The sequence below is a fragment of the Lolium rigidum genome, chromosome 4 (assembly GCF_022539505.1).
Source record: "Lolium rigidum isolate FL_2022 chromosome 4, APGP_CSIRO_Lrig_0.1, whole genome shotgun sequence".
NCBI lineage: Eukaryota > Viridiplantae > Streptophyta > Magnoliopsida > Poales > Poaceae > Lolium > Lolium rigidum.
The window spans coordinates 60,840,647-60,860,756 of NC_061511.1; positions in this window are offsets into that span (position 1 = coordinate 60,840,647).

Sequence of the window (20,110 nt, forward strand, 5' to 3'; positions counted from 1 at the left end):
GATGCCCCGGTGGTTCACCCCTGCATACTTCAAGAAGACTCAAGCGTCTAAGCTTGGGGATGCCCAAGGCATCCCCTTCTTCATCGATAACATTATCAGGTTCCTCCCTTGAAACTATATTTTTATTCGGTCACATCTTATGTACTTTACTTGGAGCGTCTGTATGTTTTTGTTTTTGTTTTTGTTTGAATAAATGCTTGTGTGGGAGAGAGACACGCTCCGCTGGTTCATATGAACACATGTGTTCTTAGCTTTATTCTTAATGTTCATGGCGAAGGTTGAAACTGCCTCGTTAATTGTTGTATGGTTGGAAACAGAAAATGCTACATGTAGTAATTGGTATGATGTCTTGAATAACTTGATACTTGGCAATTGTTGTGCTCATGATTAAGCTCTTGCATCATATACTTTTCACCTATTAGTGAAGAAATACATAGAGCTTGCTAAAATTTGGTTTGCATGATTGGTCTCTCTAAAGTCTAGATATTTTCTGGTAAAGGTGTTTGAACAACAAGGAAGACAATGTATAGTCTTATAATGCTTGCAATATGTTCTTATGTAAGTTTTGCTGTACTAGTTCATACTTGTGCTTGGTTCAAACAACCTTGCTAGCCTAAACCTTGTATTGAGAGGGAATACTTCTCGTGCATCCAAATCCATGAGCCAAACACTATGCCATTTGTGTCCACCATACCTACCTACTACATGGTATTTCTCTGCCATTCCAAAGTAAATTGCTTGAGTGCTATCTTTAAACACTTCAAAAGTTATTACTTCTTATTTGTGTCAATGTTTTATAGCTCATGAGGAAGTATGTGGTGTTTATCTTTCAATTTTGTTGGGCAACTTTCACCAATGGACTAGTGGCTTCATCCGCTTATCCAATAATTTTGCAAAAAGAGCTAGCAATTGGATTACCAGTCCCAATTAATTAACTTTCATAATTTTACAAAAAAAATAGACACTCCTCCATGGTATGTGATTGTTGGACGGCACCCGAGGATTCGGTTAGCCATGGCTTGAGAAAGCAAAGGTGGGGAGGAGTGTCATCTAAATAAAACTAAAATAAAAAGGCACTCCTTCATGGTATGAGATTGTTAGCGAGCACCCGAGGATTCGGTTAGCCATGGTTCGTGAAAGTAAAGGTTGGAAGGAGTGCCACCCAAAAATAAAAATGTTTCATGGGAGCCGCTCTTTGAAGGTTTGTATGGCAAGGGAGTTAGAGTGCCCACTACCATTCGTTGACAACAACAAACACCTCTCAAAATTTTACTTTTATGCTCTCTTTATGTTTTCAAAATAAAAGCTCTAGCACAAACATAGCAATCCATGCTTCCCTCTGCGAAGGGCCATTCTTCTACTTTCATGTTGAGTCAGTTTACCTATTTCCTTCCATCTTAGAAGCAAACACTTGTGTTAACTGTGCATTGATTCTTACATGTTTGCTTATTGCACTTGTTATATTGCTTTGCATTGACAACTATCCATGAGATATACATGTTACAAGTTGAAAGCAACCGCTGAAACTTAATCTTCCTTTGTGTTGCTTCAATGCCTTTACTTTTAATTTATTGCTTTATGAGTTAACTCTTATGCAAGACTTATTGATGCTTGTCTTGAAAGTACTATTCATGAAAAGTCTTTGCTATATGATTCAGTTGTTTAACTATTATCTTTATCATTGCTTTGAATCGCTGCATTCATCTCATATGCTTTACAATAGTATGATTAAGATCATGTTGGTAGCATGTCACTTCAGAAATTATCTTTGTTATCGTTTACCTACTCGGGGACGAGTAGGAACTAAGCTTGGGGATGCTGATACGTCTCCAACGTATCTATAATTTCTGATGTTCCATGCTTGTTTTATGACAATACCTACATGTTTTGTTCACACTTTATATCGTTTTTATGCATTTTCCGGAACTAACCTATTGACGAGATGCCGAAGTGCCGATTCTCGTTTTACTGCTGTTTTTGGTTTCGAAATCCTAGTAAGGAAATATTCTCGGAATTGGACGAAATCAACGCCCAAGATCTTAAAATCCCACGAAGCTTCCGAACACCCGAGAACCGCGAGAGGGGGCCACGAGGCCACGCGGACGATAGGCCAGCGCGGCCAGAGGGGGAGCCGCGCCCCCTTACTGTGTCGTCGCCTCGTCAGCCCTCCGACACCGCCTCTTCGCCTATATAAAGGTCCCTGACCTAAAACATCGAGACGGAAAAGCCACGGTACGAGAAACCTTCCAGAGCCACCGCCATCGCGAAGACAAGATCGCGGGGATCGGAGTCTCGTTCGGCACGCCGCCGGACGGGAAGTGCCCGGAAGGCTTCTCCATCGACACCGCTGCCATCTCCACTGCCATCTTCATCACCGCTGCTTGTCTCCCATGAGGAGGGAGTAGTTCTCCATCGAGGCTAAGGGTCGTACCAGGTAGCTATGTGGTTAATCTCTCTCCTATGTACTTCAATACAATGATCTCATGAGCTGCCTTACATGATTGAGATTCATATGAGTTTTGTATCACTATTCATCTATGTTACTCTAGTGATGTTATTAAAGTAGTCTATTCCTCCTCCACGGTGTAATGGTGACAGTGTGTGCATCGTGTAGTACTTGGCGTAAGTTATGATTGTAATCTCTTGTAGATTATGAAGTTAATTATTGCTATGATAGTAATCATGTGATCTATGCCTCCTTCATAGTGTGATGGTGACAGTGTGCATGCTATGTTAGTACTTGGTTTAGTTGTGTTGATCTATCATGCACTCTAAGGTTATTTAAACATGAATATCGAATATTGTGGAGCTTGTTAACTCCCGGCATTGAGGGTTCGTGTAATCCTACACAATTAGTGGTGTTCATCATCCAACAAGAGAGTGTAGAGTATAGCATTTATCTATTCTGTTATGTGATCAATGTTGAGAGTGTCCAATAGTGAAAGTATAATCCCTAGGCCTTGTTCCTAAATACTGCAATCATCGCTGCTTGTTTACTGTGTTACTGCATCTGTACTGCTGATACGTCGAAAACGTATCTACTTTCCCGAACACTTTTGCTATTGTTTGGCCTCTATTTTGTGTATTTTGGATGCAACTAACACGGACTAACGCTGTTTTCAGCAGAACTGCTCTGGTGTCTCGTTTTTGTGCAGAAATCCAACTTTCGGGAAAAACCTCGGAATTTATGCAGAAGGCCCTATTTTCCCAGGAAACTAACGGAGCCAGAAGGGCAATTGAAGTGGAGGCCCGAGGGCCCCACACTACATGGCGGCGCGGCCCAGGGGGAGCCCGCGCCACCCTGTGGTGTGGCCCCCTCGGTCGGCCTCCGATGCCCTCCTTCGGACTACTTATTCGCCTCGACCTAAAAACACCAGGGGAGAAGTCGAAGTCGCCAGAAACCCTCCAGAACGCCGCCACATCGCGAAACTTCGTCGCGGGAGCCAGAAGTCTCCGTTCTGGCACTCCGCCGGGACGGGGAATTGGAGGAGATCATCACCGCCATCACCGCCAACGCCTCTACATCAACCAGCCATGTTTCCCCCATCCATGTGTGAGTAATTCCCCGCTGTAGGTGAAGGGGATGGTAGGGATTGGATGAGATTGGTCATGTAATAGCATAAGATTGTTAGGGCATAGTGCCTAGTGTCCGTAATTGGTACTTTGATGATATTGTTGCAACTTGTTATGCTTAATGCTTGTCACTAGGGCCCGAGTGCCATGATCTCAGATCTGAACATGTTATTGTTTCATCATGATATTCATTGTTTATGGTCTTACCTATAAGTTGTATACACATGTCGTCTGTCCGGAACCGATGGCCCCGAAGTGACGAAATCGGGACAACCGGAGGGAATGGTAGCGATGTGAGGATCACATGTGTTCACGGAGTGTTAATGCTTTGCTCCGGTACTCTATTAAAAGGAGTACCTTAATATCCGATGAGTTTCCCTTGAGGCCCGGCTGCCACCGGCTGGTAGGACAAAAGATGTTGTGCAAGTTTCTCATTGCGAGCACGCACGACTATAATTGGAACACATGCCTATTGATTGATTAGTACTTGGACACCGTTTTATTATTATCCGCAAATGCCCTGCTATGATTGTTACATGAGTTTCTCTCATCCATGCAACGCCCGTTATCCGTCCCCGTGCCTACGGTATTTTAATCCTGCTGTTTACTAAAATCACTACTGCTTGTCTTTGTTACTCTGCTGTTGTTATTTCACTTCACTGCTCTTGCTATAAAGCTGTTACTACTTGATAAACTTTTGCGAGCAAGTCTGTTTCCAGGTGCAATCGAATTGACAACTCCGTTGTTAAGGCTTCCAAGTGTTCTTTGTCTCCCCTTGTGTCGAATCAATAAATTGGGTAATACTTCCCTCGAAGACTGTTGCGATCCCCTATACTTGTGGGTCATCAACTGCCTGCAATATTACCACCATCAACCACACACCAGTTGTAGCATCAAGCTATTTTCTGGTGTCGTTACTGCTGCTCATACATTCATACCACCTGTATTTCACTATCTCTTCGCCGAACTAGTGCACCTATACATCTGACAAGTGTATTAGGTGTGTTGGGGACACAAGAGACTTCTTGCTTTGTGATCGCAGGGTTGCTTGAGAGGGATATCTTTGACCTCTTCCTCCACGAGTTCGATAAACCTTGGGTGATCCACTTAAGGGAAACTTGCTGCTGTTCTACAAACCTCTGCTCTTGGAGGCCCAACACTGTCTACAAGAATAGAAGCACCCGTAGACATCAGGTATGTGTGTCTATGCCAACGAATGGTATCAAACAATTCATCATCATTTCATATAGCAACTTCAAGAGCGGCTTCCATGTAGTTCTCCTTTTGCACACCATTATTTAGGATCTCTCCAGTACATAGTGTGCGGAGCTTTATTTGTTTATTTAAGTTGGGCTGGGCACCCAGTTGCCTTGCTCTTTTTGAAATATTAAGGACTTAGCACATTATTCATGCTATTTAAGGTATGAGGTCATGAAAAGACAATAAACCAGTCAATACTTCCTCATGAGCTAAAATAGGAACACAAAACAGGTAATAGTTTGAAGGTTTCAGATGTAGCACACAAGCAATTCACGTTGGAGCTGCAGTGAAATACCACATATAGGTATGTATGGTGGACACAATTGTCAAACTTTGGTTTTTAGGAGTTAGATGCATGAGTAGAGATCATACTCAGTACAGGTGAAGGCTAGCAAAAGACTAGGAGCGACCAACTAAGATAGCAATAATGGCCATAATCATGCATGGTGACAAAACAATATTAATCAAAGCATAAAGTGATATTACAATTCAAAATTAAATGATCATAGAGGCTTTAGGTGATTGGTTTGTAGTCATATCATGGTGTAAGCATGTGCCAAGTCAACCAAATAAAACATCAAAGGAGAATACCACAATATTATGCTTCTTATGATGGAAACAACACATGATTCTTTCAATGGAACATTAAGCACTCTGGACTATTTGAGACAAGTCATACTACAACAATAACTACCAAGCATATAATAAGAATAACATCCAACATGACATGCAAAAGTCTATGCCACGGTCTAGACAAGCTTCCTTTTGCATCACTATAAGCATGAAACATTTTACTCGTCTCCAACACCAATCAATTTATTTGAAACAACTCTCATAGATAATAATCAATAAATACCAGAGAGATAATCATACCTAACTAAAGAAAATTAACAAGCTCTAAACAAAATAAAAGTATAGAAACCAGAGTTAAACGCAGTACTAGCAAACTAGAACACTCGCAGAATAATAGAAGTGAAAACTAGAGTGTTCTATGAAATTAAAACGGAGTGTGTCATTCTCCAAAATAAACATGCTGGAATCCAACCATATACTACAGAAAACAAACAAAATAAAACTAAAAACAAAAATAAAGACGCTCCAAGAATAACACATAGCATATGAAGCAATAAAAATATAGTGTATAGAAAGATGGCATGATACTTTGTTGATGAAGAAGGGGATGCATTGGGCATCCCCAAGCTTTGACGCTTGTACCTCTTGGATATTTTTTGGGGTGACATGGGAATCCCCAAGCTTGAACTTTTGTCCATTCTTCATCTCATTATATCATTCTTCTCTCCCTACACTTGAAAACTTCCTTCATAAAAAATTTCACACAATTCTCATTAGCACCATTAGTGCAATCAAAATAACAAATACACTTGGGTTCATTTCTAACATATATAAAACATCCATTAAAATATTATCTACTGTAGCAACTTCTTTGAAAAGCTCTTTCTCTCAAAATAACTCAAAAATAAAGAGAATTAGAGGCAATGTAAATAGTGGCAGAAATCTGTCAAAACAGAACAGCAGGTAAAGATCGATTTTTTAGAAAATCCTCCATTGCTCAAATTGAAAAGTGCAAAATTAACGGAAGTTAGATAATAACCTGGGCATATACTAAAAAATTGCACCTCAAAATTACGTTCTGGCTGGGAGTCCGATTTTTTCTTGTAACATCATAGAATCTATTTTTGGACAGCAACTTCATCAAATCTTACTTTCTTCCTATTAGAAGCTACTCTTGGCACAGAAAAAGAAATAAAAATTATAAGGAGAGGTTTTTACAGAGGCAACAACTTCCAAAACTCAACAAAATAAAAATTACAGAAAATAAACATGGGTTATCTTCCAAACTACTTTTCTTTAACGCATTTTAGCTAGGCACGGAAAAAGAGTTCGCATCAAGTATTGTCAAGTGAAGAAGCATCAAGATCAATACCAGGAGTCTTTTCGACAAATAATTGTATTTTATCAATATATATTTTAGAAGAACCTCTCTCAACACTTTTGGGTTCACTACTTTCATCAACTGTGTTTTTAGGAACAATCCAATCAAAATTCTTTTCTAAAGCTTCATGCTTTCCTACAAGTTTGAAAGGTATTGGTATTTTGATTTCCTTGCTATTTTCCAGTTTAGTTTTGTCTATCTTTTCAAGTGTTCCAATAACATCTACACATGATCCTAGCATTTTAAGCCGATCAAAGTCTTTCCTAGCTTCTATAACAACATCTCTAAATTCCATAAGCAAAGTATCCAGAATAAAATCTATCTTTTCACCATTCTCAATTTCATGAAGTTTAAGAAATATTTGCTGCATTATGGGTTAAGGTTTACAAACCTAGCCTCCAGCATTTGAACTAAATAAGCTGCAGTAGTTTCATAATTAGGAACAAGTTCTACTAAAGATCTATCCTCAATATCTTTGTGCTTACTAATATGATTAAAGAATTCTTAAATGTTATCTCTCCCAATTATAGAACCACTACCTATTGATAGGTCTTTCAGAACGTACTTCAGGATCAACATAACGAGCTAAAAAGTAAAGCAACAAAATAACAACTATAATAGAAACTTTTTTTGTGTTTTTGATATAAAGAAGCAAACAAGATAAAGTAAAATAAACTAAGCAAAACTATAATAAAGTAAAGAGATTAGACATGAGAGACTCCCCTTGCAGAAATCATCTTTCTCCTCGGCAACGGCGCCAGAAAATCTTTGATGATGCTCGATACAACCAGTTGGGATACGCAAAGAGGAAGGTATCATGAGCATAGCGGCAAGTTTTCCCTCAGTAAGAAACCAAGGTTTAATCGACCAGTAGGAGAAAGGAGTGATTTCTGAAGGTGTTGCTAGCTGACATGTGGTAGGGCGCATTGTCACACCCCAACTTTTTCAACCATGTTTTATTGGCCATAATGCAAAAAATCAGGGGGGAACAAAAACTTTATCTATAGACTAATTAGATGAATTGCCTTGATCTGTTTGTTATAATGAACTACTTTGATCTATTGGTAGATGCATTTTCTTGTTTGTTAAGTTTTTCCTTGAGCTACCCCAAAGAACAACACCTCTAGTGGTAAGACAAGCAACTCTCCTAATAAAACACTTGTGTGACTTAGGAAAAGTTGTTTTCCTTTTTCACCACCTCAAACCTTTCTTCTGATGGCAACTTGAGAGTGTGCCTACTTAAAAATTCCTCTTTGTTTTATAATCTAGCTCAACCCATCCTTGTTCCAAAACTTGGGATCATCTACCCCTTATTACATCCTTCTCTTATACCCTAGTCAAAACCCCTCCAACATCACGATTTTTGGCTAAGTCTTAAAACTGTTCTCAGGATCATTTTTTGAGCCTTTAGATTAAGTGATCCTTTTATAGCTAAAGTTTTTCACTTGGCCTTAGACCTACCTTGTATTGTGTACTTCCCAGCCATCCCGATGCCTTGAGCCATATCACTCTCTTACCCACTTTTCCTTGTTGGTTTTGAAGCCAAGTCAATAAGATGTTTTGGCAGGCTTAAAATGTTCAAACTTTGGCAGTTAATCTCTAAGCACCCACAACTGTTATTAGTGATCTCAATGCATAGATCTCATCTATGCAACACCCTCTTCAACTTACACATCTTGCATGTCCCATTCTACCCTTACAATTCTTATATTCACGTGATCTTGTAACCTATCCAATGTTTAACCTTCAGATCACTTCCTCCACTTTTACCTCTTGTTTTTATTTTAATCCACGTTTAATCTCCACAAAACCAAGTGTGTGAATGATTGTCACATAATGTGGTAATTGATACGTCTCCAACGTATCGATAATTTCTTATGTTCCATGCTTGTTTTATGATGATACACACATGTTTTATACATACTTTATGTCATATTTATGCATTTTCCGGCACTAACCTATTAACGAGATGCCGAAAAGCCAGTTGATGTTTTCTGCTATTTTTGGTTTCAGAAATCCTAGTAAGGAAATATTCTCGGAATTGGACGAAATCAACGGCCAGGGGCCTATTTTTCCACGAAGCTTCCAGAAGTCCGAAAGGGAAACGAAGTGGGGCGACGAGGCGCCCACACAACAGGGCGGCGCGGCCAGGGCTTGGGCCGCGCGGCCCTAGCGTGTGGGGCCCTCGTGGCGCCCCCTGACCTACCCTTCCGCCTACATAAGCCTTCATCGATAATAGTTCCAGTACCGAGAGCCACGATACGAAAATCCTTCCAGAGACGCCGCCGCCGCCAATCCCATCTCGGGGGATTCAGGAGATCGCCTCCGGCACCCTGCCGGAGAGGGGAATCATCTCCCGGAGGACTCTTCACCGCCATGGTCGCCTCCGGAGTGATGTGTGAGTAGTTCACCCCTGGACTATGGGTCCATAGCGGTAGCTAGATGGTCGTCTTCTCCTAATTGTGCTATCATTGTTAGATCTTGTGAGCTGCCTAACATGATCAAGATCATCTATTTGTAATGCTACATGTTGCGTTTGTTGGGATCCGATGAATAGTGAATGCTATGTTATGTTGATTCTCAATCTATTATCTATGTGTTGTTTATGATCTTGCATGCTCTCCGTTATTAGTAGAGGCTCTGGCCAAGTCGTTACTTGTAACTCCAAGAGGGAGTATTTATGCTCGATACTGGGTTCATGCCTCCATTAAATCTGGGACAGTGACAGAAAGTTCTAAGGTTGTGGATGTGCTTGTTGCCACTAGGGATAAAACATCAATGCTATGTCTAAGGATGTATTTGTTGATTACATTACGCACCATACTTAATGCAATTGTCCGTTGTTTGCAACTTAATACTTGGAGGGGTTCGGATGATAACCTGAAGGTGGACTTTTTAGGCATAGATGCATGCTTGGATAGCGGTCTATGTACTTTGTCGTAATGCCCAATTAAATCTCACACTACTCATCATAACATGTATGTGCATGGTCATGCCCTCTTTATTTTTCAATTGCCCAACTGTGATTTGTTCACCCAACATGCTTATTCTTATCGGAGAGACGCCTCTAGTGAACTGTGGACCCCGGTCCATTCTTTTAATCCAATACAATCTACTGCAATACTTGTTCTACTGTTTTCTGCAAACAATCATCATCCACACTATACATCTAATCCTTTGTTACAGCAAGCCGGTGAGATTGACAACCTCACTGTCACGTTGGGGCAAAGTAATTTGGTTGTGTTGTGCAGGTTCCACATTGGCGCCGGAATCCCTGGTGTTGCGCTGCACTACACTCCGCCACCATCAACCTTCAACGTGCTTCTTGGCTCCTACTGGTTCGATAAACCTTGGTTTCTTACTGAGGGAAAACTTGCCGCTGTACGCATCACACCTTCCTCTTGGGGTTCCCAACGGACGCGTGCTGTACGCGTATCAAGCTCTTTTTCTAGCGCCGTTGCCGGGTAACGAAGAAAAGTTACACCACAAAGATTTTCAACTCCCACGTCAATAGCTCTTTTTCTGGCGCCGTTGCCGGGGAGATCAAGACACGCTGTAAGGGGAGTCTTCACTTCCAATCTCTTTACTTTGTTTTTGTCTTGCTTTATTTTTATTTACTACTTTGTTTGCTGCACTAAAACAAAACACAAAAAAAATTAGTTGCTAGCTTTACTTTATTTACTGCCTTGATCTCCATATTAAAAACACAAAAAATTAGTTACTTGCATTTACTTTACTTATTTCATTATGTTTCCTCATAAGTTCACTCTAAAAGATATATATGTAGGAGAAGGGTCTATGATTGGAAGAGATAATATAGAAGCATTTTTCACCCATGTTAGCATGGATGAAGATTTTGAAGATGTACCATTATTAAAAGCTGCTCCTACTTATGAAAGTGCTTACTGCTCGTTTAGTACACATGTTGGAAACTAGATTTATTAGTCTCAACCCCATGATACAACACATGTTTCTTACACTTTCCGATATGGAGATGGGAGAAAAGAGAGATTTTGTTTTAAAAGTCCTTGTTAGAGAATTTAAAGAGGTAGCTAAAGAAGCTAGAAAAGTTTTCATTAAGCATAAGAGGCTTGGTTTGTTCACTGATTTTAAGAAAACACTTGAAAAGATGGACATGGATAGAATAAGGTACACTAATAATGTTAATGATGGTGGGGATATTAAAGTACTGATACCTAGTAAGCTCCTAGGAATATATGAAGCTCTAGAAAATAATTATGCTTGGCTTGTCCCTGAAAATTTGTTTGATGAGAATAGCAAGCCTAAGACTAATGAAAAGGGAGCCTCTGAAACTTACATATGCAAAATACAATGCATGGTTGAAAAAACTCCAAACCCCGCTGTCAATGCTTCATCTCTTGATAACACTTGATACACACTTTCTGCGCCTAGCTGAAAGACGTTAAAGAAAAGCGCTTATGGGAGACAACCCATGATTTTACTACAGTATTTGGTTTTATATTTGAGTCTTGGAAGTTGGTACTACTGTAGCAACCTCTCCTTATCTTAATTTTGTTGCATTGTTGTGCCAAGTAAAGTCTTTGATAGTAAGGTTCATACTAGATTTGGATTACTGCGCAGAAACAGATTTCTTGGTGTCACGAATTTGAGCAGTAGTCTCTGTAGGTAACTCAGAAACTCTGCCAATTTACGTGAGTGATCATCAGATATGTAAGCAACTTTAATTCAATTTGAGGATTTTCATCTGAGCAATTCTGGTGCACCTAAAAAATTCATCTTTACGGACTGTTCTGTTTTGACAGATTCTGCCTTTTATTTCGCATTGCCTGTTTTGCTATGTTTGATGGATTTCTTTATTCCATTAACTTTCAGTAGCTTTGAGAAATGTCCAGAAGTGTTAAGAATGATTATGTCACATCTGAACATGTGAATTTTGATTATGCACTAACCCTCTAATGAGTTGTTTTAAGTTTGGTGTGGAGGAAGTTTTCAAGGATCAAGAGAGGAGGATGATACAATATGATCAAGGAGAGTGAAAGCTCTAAGCTTGGGGATGCCCCGGTGGTTCATCTCTGCATATTTCAAGAAGACTCAAGCATCTAAGCTTGGGGATGCCCAAGGCATCCCCTTCTTCATCGACAACATTATGAGGTTCCTCTAGTGAAACTATATTTTTATTCCATCACATCTTATGCGCTTTACTTGGAGCATCTGTATGTTTTTATTTTTGTTTTGTTTGAATAAAGTGGGTCCTAGCATTCATTGTGTGGGAGAGAGACACGATCCGCTGTTGCAAATGGACAAATATGTCCTTAGTTTTACTCATAATGTTCATGGCGAAGGTTGAACTGCTTCGTTAAATTGTTATATGGTTGGAAACGGGAAATGCTACATGTGGTAATTGGTATAATATCTTGAATAATGTGATACTTAATAATGTGGTACTTGGCAATTGTTGTGCTCATGTTTAAGCTCTTGCATCATATACTTTGCACCTATTAGTGAAGAAATACATAGAGCTTGCTAAAATTTGGTTTGCATGATTGGTCTCTCTCTAAGGTCTAGATATTTTCTAGTAAGGGTCGAACAACAAGGAAGACGGTGTAGAGTCTTATAATGCTTACAATATGTCTTTTATGTGAGTTTTGCTGTGCCGGTTCATACTTGTGTTTGTTTCAAATAACCTTGCTAGCCTAAGCCTTGTATTGAGAGGGAATACTTCTCATGCATCTAAAATCCTTGAGCCAAACACTATGCCATTTGTGTCCACCATACCTACCTACTACATGGTATTTCTCCGCCATTCCAAAGTAAATTGCTTGAGTGCTACCTTTAAATTTCCATTCTTTGCCTTTGCAATATATAGCTCATGGGACAAATAGCCTAAAAACTATTGTGGTATTGAATTTGTACTTATGTATTTTATCTCTTATAAGTTGCTTGTTGAGCGATAACCATGTTCCTGGGGACGCCATCAACTATCCTTTGTTCAATATCATGTGAGTTGCTATGCATGTTCATCTTGTCTGAAGTAAGGGTGATTTATCATGAGTTGAATGGTTTGAGTATGCATATTGTTAGAGAAGAGCATTGGGCCGCTAACTAAAGCCATGATCCATGGTGGAAGTTTCAGTTTTGGACAACTATCCTCAATCTCTTATGAGAATATTATTTGTTGATGAATGCTTATGCATTAAAGAGGAGTCCATTATCTGTTGTCTATGTTGTCCCGGTATGGATGTCTAAATTGAGAATAATCAAAAGCGAGAAATCCAATGCGATCTTTCTCCTTAGACCCTTGTACATGCGGCATAGAGGTACCCCTTTGCGACACTTGGTTAAAACATATGTATTGCGATGATAATCCATGTTAATCCGAGCTAATTAGGACAAGGTGCGGGCACTATTGGTAATCTATGCATGAGGCTTGCAACTTGTAGGATATAATTTACATAATGCATATGCTTTATTACTACCATTGACAAAATTGTTTCTTGTTTTCAAAATAAAAGCTCTAGCACAAGTATAGCAATCAATGCTTCCCTCTGCGAAGGGCCTTTCTTCTACTTTCATGTTGAGTCAGTTTACCCACTTCTCTCCATCTTAAGAAGCAAACACTTGTGTTAACTGTGCATTGATTCATACATACTTGCATATTGCACTTATTATATTACTTTATGTTGACAACTATCCATGAGATATACATGTTACAAGTTGAAAGCAACCGCTGAAACTTAATCTTCCTTTGTGTTGCTTCAATGCCTTTACTTTGAATTTATTGCTTTATGAGTTAACTCTTATGCAAGACTTATTGATGCTTGTCTTGAAAGTACTATTCATGAAAAGTCTTTGCTATATGATTCAATTGTTTACTCATTGCATTTACATTGCTTCGAATCTCTGCATTCATTACATGTGCTTACAATAGTATTGATCAAGATTATGATAGCATGTCACTTCAGAAATTATCCTTGTTATTGTTTACCTACTCGGGACGAGTAGGAACTAAGCTTGGGGATGCTGATACGTCTCCAACGTATCGATAATTTCTTATGTTCCATGCTTGTTTTATGATGATACACACATGTTTTATACATACTTTATGTCATATTTATGCATTTTCCTGCACAAACCTATTAACGAGATGCCGAAGAGCCAGTTGTTGTTTTCTGTTGTTTTTGGTTTCAGAAATCCTAGTAAGGAAATATTCTCGGAATTGGACGAAATCAACTCCCAGGGGCCTATTTTTCCACGAAGCTTCCAGAAGTCCGAAAGGGAAACGAAGTGGGTTGACGAGGCACCCACACAATAGGGCGGTGCGGCCAGGGCTTGGGCCGCGCGGCCCTAGCGTGTGGGGCCCTCGTGGCGCCCCCTAACCTACCCTTCCGCCTACATAAACCTTCGTCGATAATAGTTCCAATACCGAGAGCCATGATACGAAAAACCTTCCAGAGACGCCGCCGCCGCCAATCCCATCTCGGGGGATTCAGGAGATCACCTCCGGCACCCTGCCGGAGAGGGGAATCATCTCCCGGAGGACTCTTCACCGCCATGGTCGCCTCCGGAGTTATGTGTGAGTAGTTCACCCCTGGACTATGGGTCCATAGCATTAGCTAGATGGTAGTCTTCTCCTAATTGTGTTATCATTGTTAGATCTTGTGAGCTGCCTAACATGATCAAGATCATCTATTTGTAATGCTACATGTTGCGTTTGTTGGGATCCGATGAATAGTGAATGCTATGTTATGTTGATTATCAATCTATTATCTATGTGTTGTTTATGATCTTGCATGCTCTCCGTTATTAGTAGAGGCTCTGGCCAAGTCATTACTTGTAACTCCAAGAGGGGGTATTTATGCTCGATAGTGGGTTCATGCCTCCATTAAATCTGGGACAGTGACAGAAAGTTCTAAGGTTGTGGATGTGTTGTTGCCACTAGGGATAAAACATCAATGCTATGTCTAAGGATGTATTTGTTGATTACATTACGCACCATACTTAATGCAATTGTCTCGTTGTTTGCAACTTAATACTGGAGGGGGTTCGGATGATAACTCTGAAGGTGGACTTTTTAGGCATAGATGCATCTTTGGATAGCGGTCTATGTACTTTGTCGTAATGCCCAATTAAATCTCGCACTACTCATCATAACATGTATGTGCATGGTCATGCCCTCTTTATTTGTCAATTGCCGAATTGTAATTTGTTCACCCAACATGCTAATTATCTTATGGGAGAGACACCACTAGTGAACTGTGGACCCCGGTCCATTCTTTACATCGAATACAATATACTGCAATACTCGTTCTCTCGTTCTCTCGCAAACATCATCATCCACACTATACATCTAATCCTTTGTTACGACAAGCCGGTGAGATTGACAACCTCACCGTCACGTTGGATCAAAGTAATTTGGTTGTGTTGTGCGGGTTCCACGTTGGCGCCGGAATCCCCGGTGTTGCGCCGCACTACACTCCGCCGCCATCAACCTTCAACGTGCTTCTTGGCTCCTACTGGTTCGATAAACCTTGGTTTCTTACTGAGGGAAAACTTGCCACTGTACGCATCACACCTTCCTCTTGGGGTTCCCAACGGACGCGTGCTGTACGCCTATCAGTAATCATATACCCTTGAGATCACTCCTCCCAAAATTAGTTTTCTTTCTCTTTCTCAAAAGTTCTCAAAACCCCATACCCTTCTATGTGGCTGTCAAAATATTTCTAATTTCCAAACTATCTTCAAAACCTTCATCAATTGAATCTTGGAAAGTATGTCTGATATGTCTATCATATATTTTCCCTTCAAAATTTATTTGCTAGAAAGACCACTTTTGTTTTCACCAAAATGCATGGTTATGGTACATGTGCCATCCTTGCACCCTTTTTGATAAAATTTGGGAAAAATCTATTTGGCATTATTATGCAAGTAGACCTACTTTATTTTGAATATCAGTTTGTATCTTTCAAAAATTTAAAAAGATAAGATCATTGTAAACCCCTCTCGAAACTTGATCAACTCTCTTGTTGATGAAGACCCATCCTTTTTATTTTCAAAATTTAAATGTGTCTTGTATTCATCAACCACACCTCGCTCATATATTGTTTACCCTCATCACCTTTACCTCATAAATTTATGATTTATGTCATCCTATTCAACCTTGATATCACATGGCTATTTCCATCATGATCTCCACCACATTCTCTTATCTCACTTTATTCTTGTTTCTTTCCAAACCTTGTAAACCCTGTTGCAAAAATTGGCATGCACATGGACAACTTGACCCCCACCTACACCCACCATCATCGTGCACAAAACTAGCACCCACCCCACCTTTCTCTTCTTCTCCCGAAATATACTCTTTTTCTCTCAACCACACGAGTTGACCGATGCCAAGTTTTGATTCAAAACTTGTACCACCTCTGCCCAAACTCATGCCACACTTGTGCTCGACCCCAACCCCACCAGGACCTCCCTCTGGACCCTCTCCCCTCTCTCCCAAGCTAGCCTAAGCCAAGCAAGGCCTTGGCCCGAACCACACCAAACCCTAGCAACGAAAATGAGCACTGGAGACCCTCCCGCTCGACCCCTCCCTCTTTCCCGCGCCTGTGCCCCCCTGCTGACGTCCTCCACCCCTACGTCACCTCCTTCCACCGCCCCAACGTCAGCAGACCAGCATACATTGGCCAACGCCTTCTCGCGCGCTCCGCCATTGGCCGTGGCAACCGTGCTCCCCCGCCCGCTGCTTCCACACCCGCCTATAAAGCCCGCCCTGGCCTCACTCTTTGCCTCACACCACCACTCCCACTCCTCTTCGCTACCACCACTTGCCCACCAGAGGCGCCACAGCGCTCCCCTTCCTCGCTGCTCGCCGGAGGAAGCCGCCCCGTTGTGGTCACCGCGTGGGTGACGGGCACGGTCACAGACGCCCCGGCCCTCTTTTCCCTTCCCTTTCTATTCCATTTCGTTTTCCATGATGTTCCCGTCCTAACGCATTCCTTCGCGTCACCCAGGACCGTCGGTAACGGCCGCCATCATCGCCGGACTGAGAACACCTGTGAGGATGTCATGGCCGGGGGAAGCTTCTTCTGGAGAAGAGGTGCCGCCGCGACCCACCGCTGCTCCGCTGACACGCGTACAGCACGCGACCGTTGGGAACCCCAAGTGGAAGGTGTGATGCGTACAGCAGTAAGTTTCCCTCAGTTAGAAACCAAGTTTTATCGAACCAGTAGGAGTCAAGAAGCGCGTTGAAGGTTGATGGCGGCGAGATGTAGTGCGGCGCAACACCAGGGATTCCGGCGCCAACGTGGAACCTGCACAACACAACCAAAGTACTTTGCCCCAACGAAACAGTGGTGGTTGTCAATCTCACCTGGCTTGCTGTAACAAAGGATTAGATGTATAGTGTGGATGATGATTGTTTGCAGAAAACGATGAGAACGAGTATTGCGATAGATTGTATTCGATGTTAAAGAATGGACCGGGGTCCACGAGTTCACTAGAGGTGTCTCTCCCATAAGATAAATAGCATGTTGGGTGAACAAATTACAGTTGGGCAATTGACAAATAGAGATGGCATGACAATGCACATACATGATATGATGAGTATAGTGAGATTTAATTGGGCATTACGACAAAGTACATAGACCGCTATCCAGCATGCATCTATGCCTAAAAAGTCCACCTTCGAGTTATCATCCGAACCCCTTCCAGTATTAAGTTGAAAACAACAGACAATTGCATTAAGTATGGTGTGTAATGTAATCAATAACTACATCCTCAGACATAGCATCAATGTTTTATCCCTAGTGGCAACAGCACATCCACAACCTTAGGGGTTTATGTCACTCCCCCAGATTCAATGGAGACATGAACCCACTATCGAGCATAAATACTCCCTCTTGGAGTTACAAGCATCAACTTGGCCAAAGCTTCTACTAGTAACGGAGATCATGCAAGATCATAAACAACACATAGATAGATTGATAATCAACATAACATAGTATTCTCTATCCATCGGATCCCAACAAACACAACATATAGCATTACAGATAGATGATCTTGATCATGTTAGGCAGCTCACAAGACCCGACAATGAAGCATAATGAGGAGAAGACAACCATCTAGCTACTGCTATGGACCCATAGTCCAGGGGTGAACTACTCACTCATCACTCCGGAGGCGACCATGGCGGTGAAGACTCCTCCGGGAGATGATTCCCCTCTCCGGCAGGGTGCCGGAGGCGATCTCCTGAATCCCCCGAGATGGGATTGGCGGCGGCGGCGTCTCTGGAAGGTTTTCCGTATCGTGGCTCTCGGTACTGGGGTATTCGCGACGAAGGCTATAAGTAGGCGGAGGAGATAGGTCAGGGGGCCACACGAGGGCCCCACACGCTAGGCCGGCGTGGCCAGGGCTTGGGCCGCGCCGCCCTGCTGTGTGGCCACCTCGTGGCCCCACTTCGTATCATCTTCGGTCTTCTGGAAGCTTTGTGTGAAAATAGGCCCCTGGGCGTTGATTTCGTCCAATTCCGAGAATATTTCCTTACTAGGATTTCTGAAACCAAAAACAGCAGAAAACAACAAGCGGCTCTTCGGCATCTCGTTAATAGGTTAGTGCCGGAAAATGCATAAATATGACATAAAGTATGCATAAAACATGTAGATATCATCAATAATGTGGCATGGAACATAAGAAATTATCGATACGTCGGAGACGTATCAGCATCCCCAAGCTTAGTTCCTGCTCGTCCCGAGCAGGTAAACGATAACAAAGATAATTTATAGAGTGACATGCCATCATAACCTTGATCATACTATTGTAAGCATATGTAATGAATGCAGCGATCAAAACAATGTAAATGACATGAGTAAACAAATGAATCATATAGCAAAGACTTTTCATGAATAGTACTTCAAGACAAGCATCAATAAGTCTTGCATAAGAGTTAACTCATAAAGCAATAATTTAAAGTAAAGGTATTGAAGCAACACAAAGGAAGATTAAGTTTCAGCGGTTGCTTTCAACTTATAACATGTATATCTCATGGATATTTGTCAATGTAAAGTAATATAACAAGTGCAATATGCAAGTATGTAGGAATCAATGCACAGTTCACACAAGTGTTTTCTTCTTGAGGGGGAGAGAGATAGGTGAACTGACTCAATAATAAAAGTAAAAGAAAGGCCCTTCGCAGAGGGAAGCATCGATTGCTATATTTGTGCTAGAGCTTTGATTTTGAAAACAAGAAACAATTTTGTCAATGGTAGTAATAAAGCATATGTGTTATGTAAATTATATCCTACAAGTTGCAAGCCTCATGCATAGTATACTAATAGTGCCCGCACCTTGTCCTAATTAGCTCGGATTACCGGATTGTCATTGCAATGCATATGTTTTAACCAAGTGTCACAAAGGGGTACCTCTATGCCGCCTGTACAAAGGTCTAAGGAGAAAGCTCGCATCGGATTTCTCGCTATTGATTATTCTCAACTTAGACATCCATACTGGGACAACATAGACAACAGATAATGGACTCCTCTTTTATGCATAAGCATTTAGCAACAATTAATTTTCTCATATGAGTTTGAGGATATTTGTCCAAAACTGAAACTTCCACCATGGATCATGGCTTTAGTTAGCGGCCCAATGTTCTTCTCTAACATTATGCATGCTCTAACCATTCTAGCGGTAAATCTCCCTTACTTCGAGACAAGACGGACATGCATAGCAACTCACATGATATTCAACAAAGAGTAGTTGATGGCGTCCCCGGGAACATGGTTATCGCACAACAAGCAACTTAATAAGAGATAAAGTGCATAAGTACATATTCAATACCACAATAGTTTTTAGGCTATTTGTCCCATGAGCTATATATTGCAAAGGTAGAGAATAGAAATTTTAAAGGTAGCACTCAAGCAATTTACTTTGGCATGGCGGAGAAATACCATGTAGTAGGTAGGTATGGTGGACACAAATGGCATAGTGGTTGGCTCAAGGATTTTGGATGCATGAGAAGTATTCCCTCTCGATACAAGGTTTTAGGCTAGCAAGGTTATTTGAAACAAACACAAGGGTGAACCGGTGCAGCAAAACTCACATAAAAGACATATTGTAAACATTATAAGACTCTACACCGTCTTCCTTGTTGTTCAAACTCAATACTAGAAATTATCTAGACCTTAGAGAGACCAATTATGCAAACCAAATTTTAGCAAGCTCTATGTATTTCTTCATTAATAGGTGCAAAGTATATGATGCAAGAGCTTAAACATGAGCACAACAATTTCCAAGTATCAAATTATCCAAGACATTTTACCAATTACTACATGTAGCATTTCCCGA